Genomic DNA, 15488 nt, shown 5'->3' on the forward strand with positions numbered 1-15488 from the left:
ATACTAATTATTTATACTGTCACATGTTTCTTACATTTGACAATATAAGCCACTATAATAGAAATATGTTCTTTTTTAAAGAAGTTTTATTCTGCTTAGTTGTTTGGTTTTTGGCTTTTGGGTTTTTTTGCATAGAGTAGGCGCTCTACTCATACTCAACCTGTACTCATATTTTGAAAAAGACCCTAAAAATGGAATGAATGCAGTGTTTAAATGCAGGTCTAGTATTTAGGAGAAAGAAGAAAGTGGGCAAAACACAGGTACGTCTCTATGGTATGATTAAATACCTGGGGGAGGATTTCTCGTGTGCCATGTCAAGTGGCCTGAGAGTCCTTGTGCTCCAGACTCTACATGAAAGGAGTAAACAGAGCTGCTGGAGCTAATAGGTTAGGCATAGGCACAAGAGGCATCAAGATGGCAAGACATACGAGCAAATGACCGCATCCTTACTGGATAATGGATACCACAAAACTGCCTATTTGAGGGATGTATACAGGTGACCTTGAGCAGCCATTTGGGCATTGAAGACCTTGAATAGACTGAGATCAAGTTACATGACCTTCATGGAGTGGAATCTAGAGATAAAAATTAGCTGCTGTATAAAAATGGAAAGTTTTACATTTGTACACCTTAGCTTGTGAACTGACATTCACATCTACTATACCTGTTTCACTACCAGTTCTTAGATGCCAGAATAGCTTTTCCATCATCTGAGTTCTTCCTGAACTCACTTATTCCAGTTTAAATTCCTGCACTTTTGTTAAGCTTCAGTATCACTGCAAAGATTTTTTTTTAAGGAAAATCAAATCACTACAAATTTTTCTCTTATTATTTTGAACCTATGTCCTGCTGTGAAGTGACCTCCATTTGATCAGCAGCAAAGAAGATTAAAAGGAAAGCAATTATGATCCTCCTCAGATGCAGAAACTGAGCTCGGGCCTCAGTGACTAGAAATCTGTATGTCCTGGTGCTGGTGGAGCTTTTAGCAGTCCTGCCTGGAGTCCCTCTTTGAAGTGCGTCCAAGTGGGACTTTGAATCACAAACACTATCCACTCCATACTCTTCAACTACAAGACTGAGAAACATACTTTCATTTGATGGCATCTCATCTAAGTTGGCTTTTAGCTTTTAAATAAGAGAGATTACTCAAGCTTCAAAGCTAGTTGTTTCTTGGCAAGGGGTAACACAATGCTTAGGGGAAGAGAAAGGATGAAAATTCAGAGTCTCTCTGGTTCCCTTCTGGCGTTCCCTTTTTAGGTTACTTTCACCAATTAGCTCCTAAAGTTCCTTGCTGACAGCAATTTATAGATGAATATCCAAACCAAATGAGCCCCAGCTGTGGGGCAAAAGCTTCCATGGTAAAGCAGGGAACAGATTAGAAGCTGGCTCAAAAAAAATTCACTAAGTGTGGGAATTTAGCTAAGGAACCCCAAGAAGATTTGGGCTCCAGAGAATAAGTTCTGAGTCACTCCAGCTGTTTCCCATCTCTATTTATTTATTTATTTATCTATCTATCTATCTATCATCTATTTATTTATTTATTTATAATACCACATGCCCCAATCCTGGACACTGGCTTCACTTTCTGCATGCTACATTGAGTCACCTTGGCCTTGAAGACTGAGTGTGGGTTTAAGAGTTAAGGCTCGTTCTAGGATCTGTTTCTACCACCCTCCCACCATCAGGAGGGGTACACTGTAATTCTGTCCTTATAAAAAGGAGATGGAGAATATTACAGGCAGAACCTGGAAGGAAAATTCAAGTAAATAGAATGATAAATGATAATAAATGAAAAGTGCTTTCAGAGTGTGTCCTAGGCAAGCTTATGCATTGTTTCGGAAGAACAGATTTTTAAGAGATAGAATGTTGTACTCTACATGTTTTTCAAAATGACTGGTTAATGCCATGATAGCCAGCTTTTTGGTTAACATAGGAGAATCACATTCTTCACATGGATTTGCCAGTACTTAATACTCATAGAAATAATACTGTGCTCAGGGTATCTGAGAGCAGACCAGAACAATTTCCCTAAATAGCAAAGGGACCAGAAGGTAACTGCAGTACCTGCAAAACGTTAGGAGAAGGGAGGGTTAGAAAAACAAAACAAATGCAATCCTTATATCCTGTCTGTATTAGTCCGCCTGGGCTGCCATAACACAATACCACAGCCTGCGTGGCTTAAATAACAGAAATTTATTTTCTCACAGTTGTGAAGACTAGAAGTCCAAGATCAAGGTGTCTACAGGCTTGGTTTCTCCTGTGGCCTCTCTCCTTGACTTAAAGAGGACCTCCTTCTCCCCGTGCCCTCACTCAGGCTTTTGTCTGTACACACATTGCTGATGTGTCTTTTTGTATCAGAATCTCCTCTTCCTATAAGGACACCAATCAGATTGGGTTAAGGCCCACTCCAATGACCGAACTTTAACTTAATCACATCTTTTTTTTTGTTTTTTTTTTTGCGGTACTCGGGCCTCTCACTGCTGTGGCCTCTCCCGTTGCGGAGCACAGGCTCTGGACGTGCAGGCTCAGCGGCCATGGCTCACGGGCCCAGCCGCTCTGCGGCATGTGGGATCTTCCCGGACTGGGGCACAAACCCGTGTCCCCTGCATCGGCAGGCGGACTCTCAACCACTGCACCACCAGGGAAGCCCTCTCAATCACATCTTTAAAGGTCTTATGTCCAAGTACAGTCACACTCCAAGGTGATGGGGGGTGATGGGGGAAAGGGAACACAACTTGGCTCATAATACACTAATATTTAATCCTGCTGAATATTGTAGCAGAAATCTGCATGTTTGAGTCTTGAAAGAAATTGGGACACATAGGTAACAGTATTCATCTAATGAATAACTATAATTTTATTGATGTTATTAAATGAAGATATTTTCCCTCGTATACCACAGAGTATACTTTTGTTCACCACCTCTCTCCCCTTCTCCCTCTCACAAAAATCTGGGGTATAAATCTGTGTTTCTTAGCCAGTAGGTTCTATCTCCCTCTGGGGAGAGCTCTCTGGTGTCTCTTCTTATGACACTAATCTTACCAGATCAGGGCCTCACCCTTATGACATCATTTAACTTTAATTACTTCCTTAGAGGCCATCTCTCCAAATATAGCCACGTTGGGGGTTAGGGCTTCAACAGATGAATTTGGAGAGGATACAAACAATCAGTTCAAAATGGAGGCCTACTAAGCAGGAGAGATTTTTTTTCCTCAGAGGCGAAAGAAAAGATACAGAGGTGGATTAAACACAATATCTTGGCAAGTCTCAGAATTGCTGCACAACCTAGCACAGTTCCTGGGACACAGCAGGAGCTCCATGAATCTTATTGAGTGAAAGGATAAATGAATTATTCTATTACTTTTAGATTGGGGTCTCAAAGTAAACAGATGCTTCTAGGACAGTTTTATGGGTAATATTATCTCTCAGGGAAGGATAATTAAACTGATTCTCTTTGAAATAGGCTACCTAAGAGTTCATCAAGGAAGTCATCTGTGATTATATGAGTGCAAAATGTATGGAAATATGTAATATGTACACTAGGCATCAATATGGAGTATTTACAGCAGGAGCAAATGGACAGTGTGAATGGAGGAAGAGGGATAAGGAGAGAAGAGAGCCAGGCAAAACAGGAAAAGAAAAATGACACTACGATCTGTATGATAAGCTTTCATATGTGCGTTTATAGAAAATAATATATTAAAATTTAAATGACAAGGACCTGTCATCCAGAAGGAGTATATGAATTGTTCCTACCAAATATGTCACAAAATAAACAAAGGTAAAATGTCACTGTGATGGAGAAGATCAAATCTTCAAATAGGAGATAGTAAGCCTGACTGTAAGACAGAATTAACAAAAGATGGTTTGTGAGTTCATATAAGGGGCTCCCCAAAAGGCTACACAGGCTTATCTAACAAAAGTATTCCAAACTGGCCTCATTTTATCTTTTGGTCAAAATGCTAGACTGGAAAATCAACAGAATCCTATAGGCATAGTACATTTAAATTTCAGCAAAGCATCTGAAAAATTATTCAGTAACAGTTTTGTGGGTAAGCTTAAGAAATAGCTGGCTTAAACCTATATATCCTGAGTATTAAATAGATCCTGTTGTTATGGAAATAAAGGTTTGTAATAGTTTGGTGTAGGTTTTCTCAAGGACTCTGTCCAGGCCAACATTTTATCAATACTTAACAATCTTTATTTTTTTTTAATTGTCAGATTTCCAAAAATGAAAAGTTGTGAGCATTTACTAAAAAACTGAACTGTGATCTTGACAGGTAAGAATAATGGATCTAAACTGAAAAGAGAAAATAAATAGAAAAAATATAAAAGTCATACACATAGGTTAAAAGAATAGAGTTAAGCAGATTTTGTTGAAGTGTGGTTTGTGTGAAAAAATAAACAAAAGTAACTTGTGGGTTTGGTTGAAAGCAGGCTCATTCTGAGTCATGTGTCATTTAACCCGGGGAAGTTAATGATCTCTTTGACTACATTACTGAACATGCAGGTTCAGACAAAGGGAGATGATGACCCATGATATAAATGGGATGCTGGTCTGAGTATATCTGGAATATTGTGTTTCATTGTGGCATCATATTTTTAAAAGGGATTCCAACAAACTAAAATGTATGCAAAGGGGAAAGTCAAAATAGTAGACATTCTGGAAGCCACAGCCTATGCAGAATTGTGAAGAAACTAGGTTTTCGGTGCTGCATGGTAACTTACATGTGTCACACCCAACTGCCACAATACAAGACAAAACCTGCCATCTTAGGTTTGTCCGTGGTCCTCATCCTGTTTCTCCAGTTTCCCTCCTCCATTTCCTAATTTTCCCAGCTTCTGACCTCATGATAGTTCTTGTCCCTGGCAACGTAAATTACTTATGCATTCATTTATTTAACATTTATTGATTATCTACTATATACCGAGCACCTTTTCTAAGCACTTTAAGCATCAGTGAACCAAACAGACAATAATCCGTGCCCTGTGTGGGGCTAACATGCTAGAAAGGGACAGACAATATCATAAATGAGTAAATTATAAGGTACGTTGAAAGGTGCTAAGTACTATGGGGAAAAAAAAGAATGGATAGAACGGTGTAAAGGGATTCAAGGGTACTGAGAATAAGGGGGAAGCAGCTACAGTTGTAAGTGGTGTTGTCAAGCGGGCCTCATTGGGAAGGTGGCATTTGAATAAATCTTGAAAGAGTGAAGGAGTAGTGAAGGAGTTAGCTACAGGGCTATATGGGAGAAAAGTGTTCTAGTGCAAAAGCCCTACGGACTGTTTGCCTAGAAGGGAGTAAGACAAGGAAGGGTAGCAGGAAATGAGCTCTGAGGGTAATGGTGCCTGGTAAGGACTTCAGTTTTTACTCCAGTTAAGATGGGAATCCATTGGAGGTTTCAAGCAGAGGAGCAACATTAGCTGATTTATGTTTCTAAAGCACTGTTCTAGCTGCCATGTGGAGGATAGATTCTAGAGGGAAAAGATGGGAGCTGAAATACCAGTTAGAAAGTTACCGCAGTCATCCAGACGAGCAATGATTCAGTCACACCAGCGTTGTGGCAGTGTAGGGGGTGAGAAGGTAGAGCAAACAAGACCTCTTGAATGTTTAGATGCGAGATATGAACAAAAGGGAGGAGTTGAGATTAACTATGGTTTTCAGCCTGAGCACCTTGAAGGATGAAGCTGCCATGGACTGAACTGGGGGAAGGTGCAGGTGGGACAAATTTTAGGAGAAAGATGAAAAGTTCAGTTTTTGGATGTATAAAGGTGGAGATGTCTATTAGACCTTCAAATGGAGATTTCCACTAGAGAATTTAATATAGGAGAGCTGGATGTCACAGAGAAATGCAGAAGTCTTTGGATGGTCGGTGACATTTTAAGCTATGAGACTGAATTATAGCATCTAGGAAGTGAACATAGACAGAGAAGAGGATCAAGGTTGAACCCTGGGGCTCTCTGACTGTGGGAGGTCAAGGACAAGAGAAAGAAGCAACAAAGCAGAAAAGGAGAGTCTAGCATGTTATAAAACCCACTAGGAGGGTGTGGTGCCTTAGAAGCCCAGTGAAGAAGGTGTTTCAGAGAGATGAGTGGCATCAACTGTATCAGCTGCTGCTGACAGGTTAAGATGAGAACTGAGAATCCATCCTGGGCTTTAGCATTAATGATCTTGGCAAGAGCAGTTTCAGTAGCGTGGTCTGGGACAAAGTCAAAGTGGAGTGGGTTGAAAAAGGAATAGGAAGAAAGGAAGTTAAAATGTTTGCTACAAAAGGGCAGTAGCTAAAAGAGGAAGTGGAGTCAAGGGAAGATTATTTTTAAAGATGGGAGCAATAACAGAAAGTGTGATTTTTGCTACGAATCAGGAGACAGTAAAAACTTGATCAGAGAGAGAAGAACGAATGGCTGGAGTGATGTCCTTTGGTAGATAGTTAATGGGATCTTGTGAAAAAGTGGAGAGATTGAGGGCACAGAAGTGTATCTATGGAAGAGGTGGGACGGCAGCCTATGGTACAGTTGCTATTCATGGTTAGATGGGGTGGTGGGAGTCTGAGAAAATTCTCTTCTGATTATTTCAATTTTCCTCAGACAGCTCTGCCTTACTCTTAGACCACGAAATAAATTCTCTCAACTTGAATGCTGTCAGCGTCATAAGAAAACACCTCACTCATCCAGCTTACCTGAGAACTTAAGGCCTCCATGTAGACCCTTTGGCCTCCATGTGGACCCTTTGGCCTCCATGTGGACCCATCCGTGCAACACCCTTGCCTAGTCCACTCCAGCCACCACAAGGGGGACCCAGAACATATGTACAGCCGAGAACAGAGAAGACACATAAGGAGAACCTCTAGCTATATTCTAGTATTTGCTGCATTGGTATTTTCTGCAATTATAACAAAACAGATTACATGTAGAAAGCCCCAGCTGTGAAGTTAAAAAATGCACTGCTCAAATACTAACTCTTCCTTCTTTCTGTGAGAATTTCAGTGAGTAAGTTAACCCATCCAATCCCCTTTTTTCGTCTGCAGATAGTAGAAGTAAACACTCCCATCTGTCCCTTCAGGCCTCCAAAATGTGGAGATTTGAGCCCCTCTCCTAGCCCATTAGATGTCCAAAGATGCACAGGGCCTGGGTATTGAAAAGATGTGTGCTCGTGGGGGAATCTCACGTGGTCTCAAAGCACAGGCAAAGGGCAGATCTCCTCCAGTAGTGAAGCAGCCAGCCACGGAGAGTCACTCCGGACTCCTGTCCAGCCCCTGCTCCTGGCATTTGTTGGATATTTTCACCGTTGCCCTTTCCCCAGTCCTTGGCTCCAGCTATTTCCTGGCCCAAGCCCCATTCTTGAACTGTTTCAGGAGGGGCATAGCCCTTTCATTTTTCTCTTCCTCATCTCCCCGAGTTTTCCCTAGTTTCATTCTAAGCGCAAGAGTGGTACATCACTCCGCCACCACCCACAGACCTGCCAAATCATCCCTACTGTTCTGCCAAGGCGGAGAAGTAGAAGCAGTGATGATCACTACGCAAATCACAAGATTAGAGACTCCACCCTCCTCACCAGGACCTGCCCTCGTGCTTCTCCTTGTCTGTCTTGATTGAGTCTTATGAATTATTCACTTTCTTCAGAAAGTGTTTATACTGTGAATGATCATGGACAAATTTGAATCTGGAAAACTGCTTAAAGCTAAATCATCTGATTACCCTTAATCAATAATTAAAATGCAACAACGTTGGGATGTCCCTGGTGGTCCAGTGGTTAAGAATCCATTTTGCCATGCAGGGGATGCTGGTTCAATCCCTGGTCGGGGAACTAAGATCCCACGTGCTGCGAGGCAACTAAGCCCACGCGCCGCAACTACTGAGCCCACATGCCACAACTACAGAGCCCACGTGCTTTGGAGCCTGCGTGCCACAACTAGAGAGGAGTCCGTGTGTTGCAACGAAAGATCCCACGTGCCGCAACTAAGACCTGACACAGCCAAAAATAAATAAATAAAATAAAATTTTAAAAATGCAACAATGTGAATCACGGGTTCTGGTTTTATCTCTGCTCAACCCACATTAAAATGGCATTCAGTTATTATTCTTTACACATACGGAGTGGAGAGGCAAAGCTGCTGATCACTAAAGTGGTATAATTAAAAGGAGTTATAAGGTTTCTCAAAAAATATCTCCCTCATTTTCCTGAACATTATTCTGCTAATGAAAGCTACTTGTGTTAACGTTCTATGTCTCCAGAAGGTCTGTATTAACAGGAAAATGCACATCCCTAGAATAAAGCACATTAAGATGGCATCTCCCAGTAATCTCTTCCAGGAATTAACTGACCGAATTAGCAGCCTGCTGCTAATGCCAAGGAACTGCCACGTACGTTACAATGTGTACAAAATTTTCAGAGGGATGTAAAGGAAAGGTCGGAAGCATGAAGCAAAATATGGGTTGCTGCAGCAGGCACGTGAGGATGCTGAACTCCTGATAAAGGTTGCATCTCGAGGACCTGGAAACATGAGGCTCCATAACTTAATTCCACAGTTCCAATTTACTGTGCCATGAGAGAGGATGTTTTACTGATGGCTATAAGATGGCTTAAGCATAGGAAATAAACGATTAAACAGCCTTCTCTAGTGTAAATTGCAAGCTCTCCAAAAGACTAGCCTGATTTAATACTTTGATAAATGCCTAAAGAGGACTATGTCCTAAACTCTCCATATCTGAGAAAGGCCCTAAACTTTTTCTTATAGTAAATACAAAATGACAGACTGCTTAGGCTGAGAAATGAAAGGAAATTATTACTCCAGATGAAATCACTCAGGTTAGTGCTGCTTTCAGAAGAAAGCAGTGCTATCTTCTCAGAGATGAGAGGTATTTAACACCAGCGTGCTTAATGCTTTCTCTCCCTAGGCAATCTCACGCATCCCGGTGACTTCTCTTAAGCAGTCTGTCTGTAATTCCTGCAGCCACCAGCAGGTTGATGATGGACCATTAAGTGAGCATTTCTCTGCCGTGATGTCCCAAGATCCTAACACACTGAAGTGTGAAGCCAGAGGAAGAGAAACAGATGGTGGTCTGACTTAGGAAACGTAGCATATCACCAACCTATTTAATCTATCGAGCTGCCTCGGCAAAACTTCAAAACTAAAGGATGCATTGCCTGTGAACCCTGGAGGGGGTGGAGAAGGGCATGGACAAGAAGTTCAGACCTTCGGTTATGGCTGTGAACATCTGCTAGTTAGGTTGCCCTGAGATGTGGAAACGGAGACGGAAGATAAATGTGTCATAATCGAATGGAGAACATTTTTACTTAAGAATACAACCGGTAAATAAACAAAAAAAAAATGCAGTAAACTCATTTCTAACTGGTAGGCATAGCAAAGACATAATAAAGCTCAAAACTTTATAAACTTCCAAGTATAAGTTAAGAATGTTTTTCAAGTAAGTGCTACTGTTATTCTGGTTTTCATTTTTACACAGAGGAAAACTTCAGACTTACATTTTTGTTATGAGTGTTTATAAATTCCTTACCTTATAACTCTGGACTACTTTTTTTTATCCAAAGCTTAACTGCTTCAGAATAATAGCAAAGGCCTTTAAGCACTTCACAGTTAACCAAGGAGTAGGCATTAAGGCATTAATTTGCCTCCTTACACCTCTGCCAGCTCCAAGCATAGCTCCTTACCAGCCAGCCACGGCAGCATTTTCTACTTACATGTCTGACATTCCTCCCAACAGGTTTATTTTTTCCCAACCCCCAACCCCCTTTTCCTTAAGTTCCACTTTCAGTTCCAGCCACTATCCCTAGATAATATTGTCCAACTTGCACCTTTACGCAAGGATGATGCCCAACTATGTAAATCTCACCACGATTCCCACTGTCCAGACCCTCACAGCCAACGCCTCTGAACAGCTCCCACTGGACAAGTCCATCTTTATCCCAAGCTCAATAAGCTCTGGATGAAATTTATCCTATCCATTCCAAAATGTGTTCTTGTGTGATACCTTTTTCCAAGATAACCACTCTCAAAATCTTGATATCATCTTTGAATCATCTTCTCATTGTCCATACTAAATAAATTTTCATGCCCACTAATTTTTTTTTCTTTCCCAATCACTCTTTCATAAGCCTCCAACTTTTCACGTACATGGACTCTGCCCATGTTCAGACTCTGGCTCCTCCCACTGGGACTACTATTATCATAGCCTAACTGATTTCCTGCCCCCCTGTATCTGAATCATCTTTCCCTCTGCTCTTGGAATTAATTTCCTTTCTCACCCCTACTAAACTTCCCACACATAAAATTAAAATCCACCCTTTTCTGTCTAGCATACCCTGGCTCCAGTCTTTTCTTCTAGGTTATTCGCCTACTATAATCCCACCTCATCCTGACCTGTTGAAATAATAACTACATCCACATTAGTCAGCAAGGACTAAGTTATGCTACAGTAACAAACGATCTCAAAACCTCACAGGCTTTCACCAAAGGTTTATGTCTTGCTTATGATTCCAGTCTTTGGAGTAGACTGCATCTTATTCCATGTTGCCTTCGTTTGAGGTCCCAGATGAAGGAGCCCCTGCCTGGAACCTGATGGTCTTATGACAGAGGGAAAAGAGAGAGGGCAAAACTACACAACGGCTCTTTACATTTCTACCCATATTTCATGGGTCAAAGCAAGTCAAATGGCCATGCCTGGTATTAATGGGGCAAGAGGTATCATTCTCCCGCACAGAAGGTCCCAATAGAGAGTGTCAGCAAATGTTTTGGACAAATAATACAATCTACCACACCATCATTAATGGTACAGCATAAATCTGACCATATTTTCAGTGATTTTCTTCTTCTAGACCGCTGTATCTCAATAGCGGTATCTCAAAAACAAATCTGGATTCATTGTAGGATTTTAGCAGCATGCCTGGCCTCAGCCTACTAGATACCAATAGTTCCAAACATGCTCACCCACCTTGCCAATCAAAAGCGGCTCCAGACCTTCAGAAATGTCCCTTGGAGGGGTAAGATCACTGCGAGTCGGCAGCCACTGCTCCAGTCTATGAGTCCTTAAAGAACAGGAACAGTACCTTAGCCGTTACTGCATCCTCATGGCACCAACTCCTATAAATAGTGTACGTTTAAACATTGTCATCAAATAGAATGGCAACTTCAGAACAAAATTTTCTTTATTGAAAAATCAAAGGCAGTATTTGCCTCTCAGGTTTCTTTGGGGAAAAAACATAAACTTTAAAAACAAAAAGACCGACGTTTGAATCCTGCCTTCAACACTCCGTAAGATTCTGGGAATGCTGCTTACCCTCAGTTTCGTCATCTTCAAAATGGGAACAGCAGCATTTCCCTTGCAATTCTGCGGTGATGAGTCAATGCAAATTGCTTGGGTTTTGGTGTCTGCTCAGTAAATGGCAGCTATCATCACCATCAGCAGCAATGTCCCTTCCTCTGTCACACCCTTGAACATGAGATGTCTAAAAAACTATTTGCCCTTTTGCAGAGAAACGCCAAATGTTACTCCCAGAAAGAGAACAGCATAGTCCCACAAAATACTGCCTATGTTTGTTTCTCCATAAATAAGACTTGTTGTCAAGAAACTTGAGCTCAGGGCTAGTGGCTCTGCCATGAAACACATAAGCTTGGATATGAGCAACAGGTTTTTTGCAGCACTTTCCTGGATGTCAGCAGACTCTCACAAATCAGGCAAGAAAAGTCCAAAACATATGCCCTCAGCAACCGGCCAAAAACCAATAAAAGGAGCTGTGAGTAGAGCCAAAATCAAGGAGGCAGGCAGGAGTATGTGGCTGCAAACCCCAATAAATTCACATGGAAATGCATTTCATCTTAGTAAGGGCCTGACTACACAGAACCATTTCAAATGCTGAAAAGAACCTTCATACAGCTGCACATCATACAGTCAGGAGCTTCAAAATGACAAATGTCTTCTGGATGTTTTAAAAATCCAACCTTTTGGAACAAGACATGTTGACAACTAGTGGTTTTGTGGATAGTAAGTGTAACTCAGCATAGAAGAACTGGCCTTTTGTAATAAAGTAGCATATTGTGATGTTATCAAAACTTGGCATTTTATGTCAAGGTGCAAAATATCTCTTTTGTTTTCTGGTTAAGAGATGAATGCATGGCACGGCAATCAGGGCGTGTTTAAAATACAGGAAAAAAAATAACAAAAGTCTCAGTTTATAAAAGATAAGCTGGGTGTTCTGTTTTCAAATGAGTATGATTCCATGGCCAGCGAAAGGAAATGTGAAGGGCTTGTGGCTTTGTGTGTTTGATTTTTCCTTTTCTTTTAACAACTGTGAGACTTTCAAGCTGGTAGAAGGATTTCAACCGAAGTCCCTGGAGACTTAAAACACTTGAATTCCCAGGTTTAGGAGCAAACACTGCAGCAGCATCAACAGTAAAAGCCCCTGTTCCATCGGAGCTAAGATTTCAATCCAGAGACTGTTGTGATTCAGCCTGTTTCTTCAGTGAAGCTGGGGTCAGCCAGCTCAAAAGATTAAGCCTGTTTTGACCCTGTACATCAACACGCCGAACCGCCCGCGCTGCTGCGGCCGCGGGGCGCGGCGTCCCAGCGAGCTGTAAGCGGATCCCGCCTGGCCGCCCGCCGCGCCGGCCCCGCACCTCCTGCTCGCCTGGGGTACCTGCCCGCCATCTGGCCCAAGGCCGCTCTCTCCTCGCGAGCAGCGTTGTAGTAAGCAAAGGACTTTTCGGCAGCAAGGGTCTCCGTTCGAAAATGTGTTTTCTTCAGTTGCAACACTCGTAACGCTGCTGGTTTAATGAGCCCCAAAGGGCAACCTCTACATCGCTTGTTGAATTCTAATTAGATAATTAAAGCAGATAGCAAAAATCTTTACTTTTGCAGCTATGAAACGTAGGCTGATGTTACATTATGTGCAACTAACACTCCACAAGCAAAGCGTTCCCAAACACTTTTCAAAATAAATCGACGTTTAGTTACAAACTCAGAAATTAAATATTTGCTTTGGTCAAGGTTCTGGGACTGTCATAACAAATTTTTTTAAAGGATTGAGAGAGAATAAATACCGAGATCTTCATTCATGCATGCATTTGGTCGGTAAATATTTATTCAGCACCCACTCTGTGCCGCCACTGTTCTGAGCACCCAAGAGTGATGAGCTTCTAAGGTCGCCTTTAAGTGGTGATTTAAATATTTGAGATAAACTAATCATAACCACAACAAACATTTATGTCTATAGCTTAAGCTAAAAAAAAAAAAAAATAGAAACCCTTCAGCCTTTATTTTCCATGTTCATTTAACTTGACCTCACCATTCCATTATGGGTCACCAGCCACACACATGCACTGCCTTGTGTGCATTTCATTTTATATATTTGATGACTCTTTCAACTGTGGACAGATTTGCAAAGTACATGAAAATTATTTTTCAGGAAGTAGTTTTGACATAAAAGTAAAAGCAAAGGCCTATCAATGTGGCTCTTTCTTCAGTGCTAATGATGCACTTGCATAAAGAAAAATGGTTTTAACTGAAAGTAAAAATCATTGACAGGAATTCATTGCAATGCTATTCTGGAAGATTCTGAAGGAGAATGGGATGATTTTCAGTTGTCAAAAAATTTTGGCAGGTGGATATTGAGACAAAAAGACTTAAAGAAAACATTTCTAAAGAGGGAAAGACTGGTTTATTCTTTTTTCTCCTTTCTTCATTCACCCTAAAAAATACATAGCTTTCTTATTTAGTTTTCCCATTTATTTTGTACGAATGTTTAAAAGATTGCTCAAATTACCCTTATTTTCTTTTTTAGTTTCCAAATCCATGTTGCTTGTTCTCTTTGGGAAAAGGACTAACAATATCTTAGGTGAGAAAGTAAGTCAGAATTAGATATTACCATTTCTTTTTCTCGTCTTAATTCTTAATTGATTTCATCAGGAAATTAGTGGACCCTATTGATATTCCCAACAGGAAACTTTGGCAAGTCAGTGCTAACCAAAAGCTAACCAAAAGTATCACAGAACAATGCTAGGCTGTTCCGCACAACGGCAGACACCAGATGGAAACGTGAAACACTCAAACATCTAGAAATTTCCCAAATAATTGTACCACCTGAAAAAATTCTATGAATTATTAGAAATGATTTTTTGCTTTTAACCAGAAAGTGTGTTTTTATAATAGTTGTAGGGCTAGAAATAAAATCTTGGTGATCCTAAAATGACTTCTTCAGTTTAGCTTTCTCCAAAAGGAAGACATAAATAAATCAAGGTTGACTGGGACAATGACATCATAACATTGACTATTTTGATGTCTTCCACTGCAGCAGGCTGGAAAGAGAAGTGGGATGCATAGACAAATGTGATCAATTCCCCTCTTTGGGCCATTCTTCCATGGTTCCTCTTCCCTAAATATCATTAGCCATTTTAGCCATTTTAGAACACACACCCGCACTTCTCAGAGATGTGCATAAGTCAATTGTCAAGAACAGAATATTACCTTATTACACTTAGTGACAATTTCTTTTTTTTAATTAATTAATTTTATTTATTTATTTTTGGCTGTGTTGGATCTTAGTTGCTGTGCGGGCTTTCTCTTGTAGCGAGCGGGGGCTACTCTTCGTTGCAGTGCACGGGCTTCTCATTGCAGTGGCTTCTCTTGTTGCAGAGCATGGGCTCTAAGAGCGTGGGCTTCAGTAGTTGTGGCTCGCGGGCTCTACAGCACAGGCTCAGTAGTTGTGGAGCACAGGGTTAGTTGCTCCGCAGCATGTGGGATCTTCCTGGACCAGGGTTCAAACCCATGTCCCCTGCATTGGCAGGAGGATCCTTAACCACTGTGCCACCAAGGAATCCTAACACTTTCCACTATAGAATTTACCAAACTATCTTTTGAACTGAATATCAGCTTAAATGGGGCAAATTTTACTTTAGAATATAAACAGTAACTATACTTCTAAAGCTTAATTTTATGGACATCAAAACTCACTCTAACGATGATGAGAATCCACAGTGGGAAGCTCTCCAAGGAAGACCCTGTATCCAACTCTTGAAATCTGAGTGGCAGAGAGAACACAACACAGCCCTGAGACAGGCAAGGGCTGAAATCTGAGCCCTGAGTCACAGATCTGCATGCTGAGTGGAGTCAATGTAAGTGATATAGGAAGCCAGGTGCAGTGCTAGGGAAAGGGACTGATAGAAACAAGACTAAGGAAAGCAGATTGCAAATTAGGGTTAGAATTTAGGCCCAGAAGGGAAGTGCGATGAGTGAGAAACCCAGGCAAAGGCAAGTAAGGCAGATGACTGTGAACACTGAATAATTAGGGTGCAACAGGAGACAAATGTCACATGGGCGGCGGGAGCTGCATTCAAACCGAACACCAGAAACGTCGGTTTCAAACTATCTCCAGACCCCACTCACTGATGAGAACGCAGCCCCTCAGGTCCTGCCAGCCTAGCTCCTCAGTGGTTCAAAGAGCAGACAAGGCTCTAATTGCAGCAGCAGACTCT

General features: G+C 41.3%; 1 long non-coding RNA gene across 4 annotated transcripts in view; it reads right to left on the reverse strand.

Moving 5' to 3' along the window:
- LOC137224002 (uncharacterized) overlaps positions 1 to 11469 on the reverse strand; it is a 117043-nt gene extending 105574 nt beyond the window's left edge. For 3 of the 4 annotated variants that reach the window (XR_010943175.1, XR_010943176.1, XR_010943178.1), the window contains exon 1: positions 10954 to 11272. This is a non-coding gene — a long non-coding RNA (uncharacterized lncRNA). Of the gene's footprint in view, positions 1 to 10953; positions 11273 to 11298 lie in introns of those variants that run through there. The other variant, XR_010943177.1, reaches the window with a different exon arrangement.
- Between the last annotated feature and the right edge of the window lie 4019 nt (positions 11470 to 15488).

This window comes from Pseudorca crassidens, chromosome 4 (genome assembly GCF_039906515.1).
Source record: "Pseudorca crassidens isolate mPseCra1 chromosome 4, mPseCra1.hap1, whole genome shotgun sequence".
In the NCBI taxonomy this organism is placed as follows: domain Eukaryota; kingdom Metazoa; phylum Chordata; class Mammalia; order Artiodactyla; family Delphinidae; genus Pseudorca; species Pseudorca crassidens.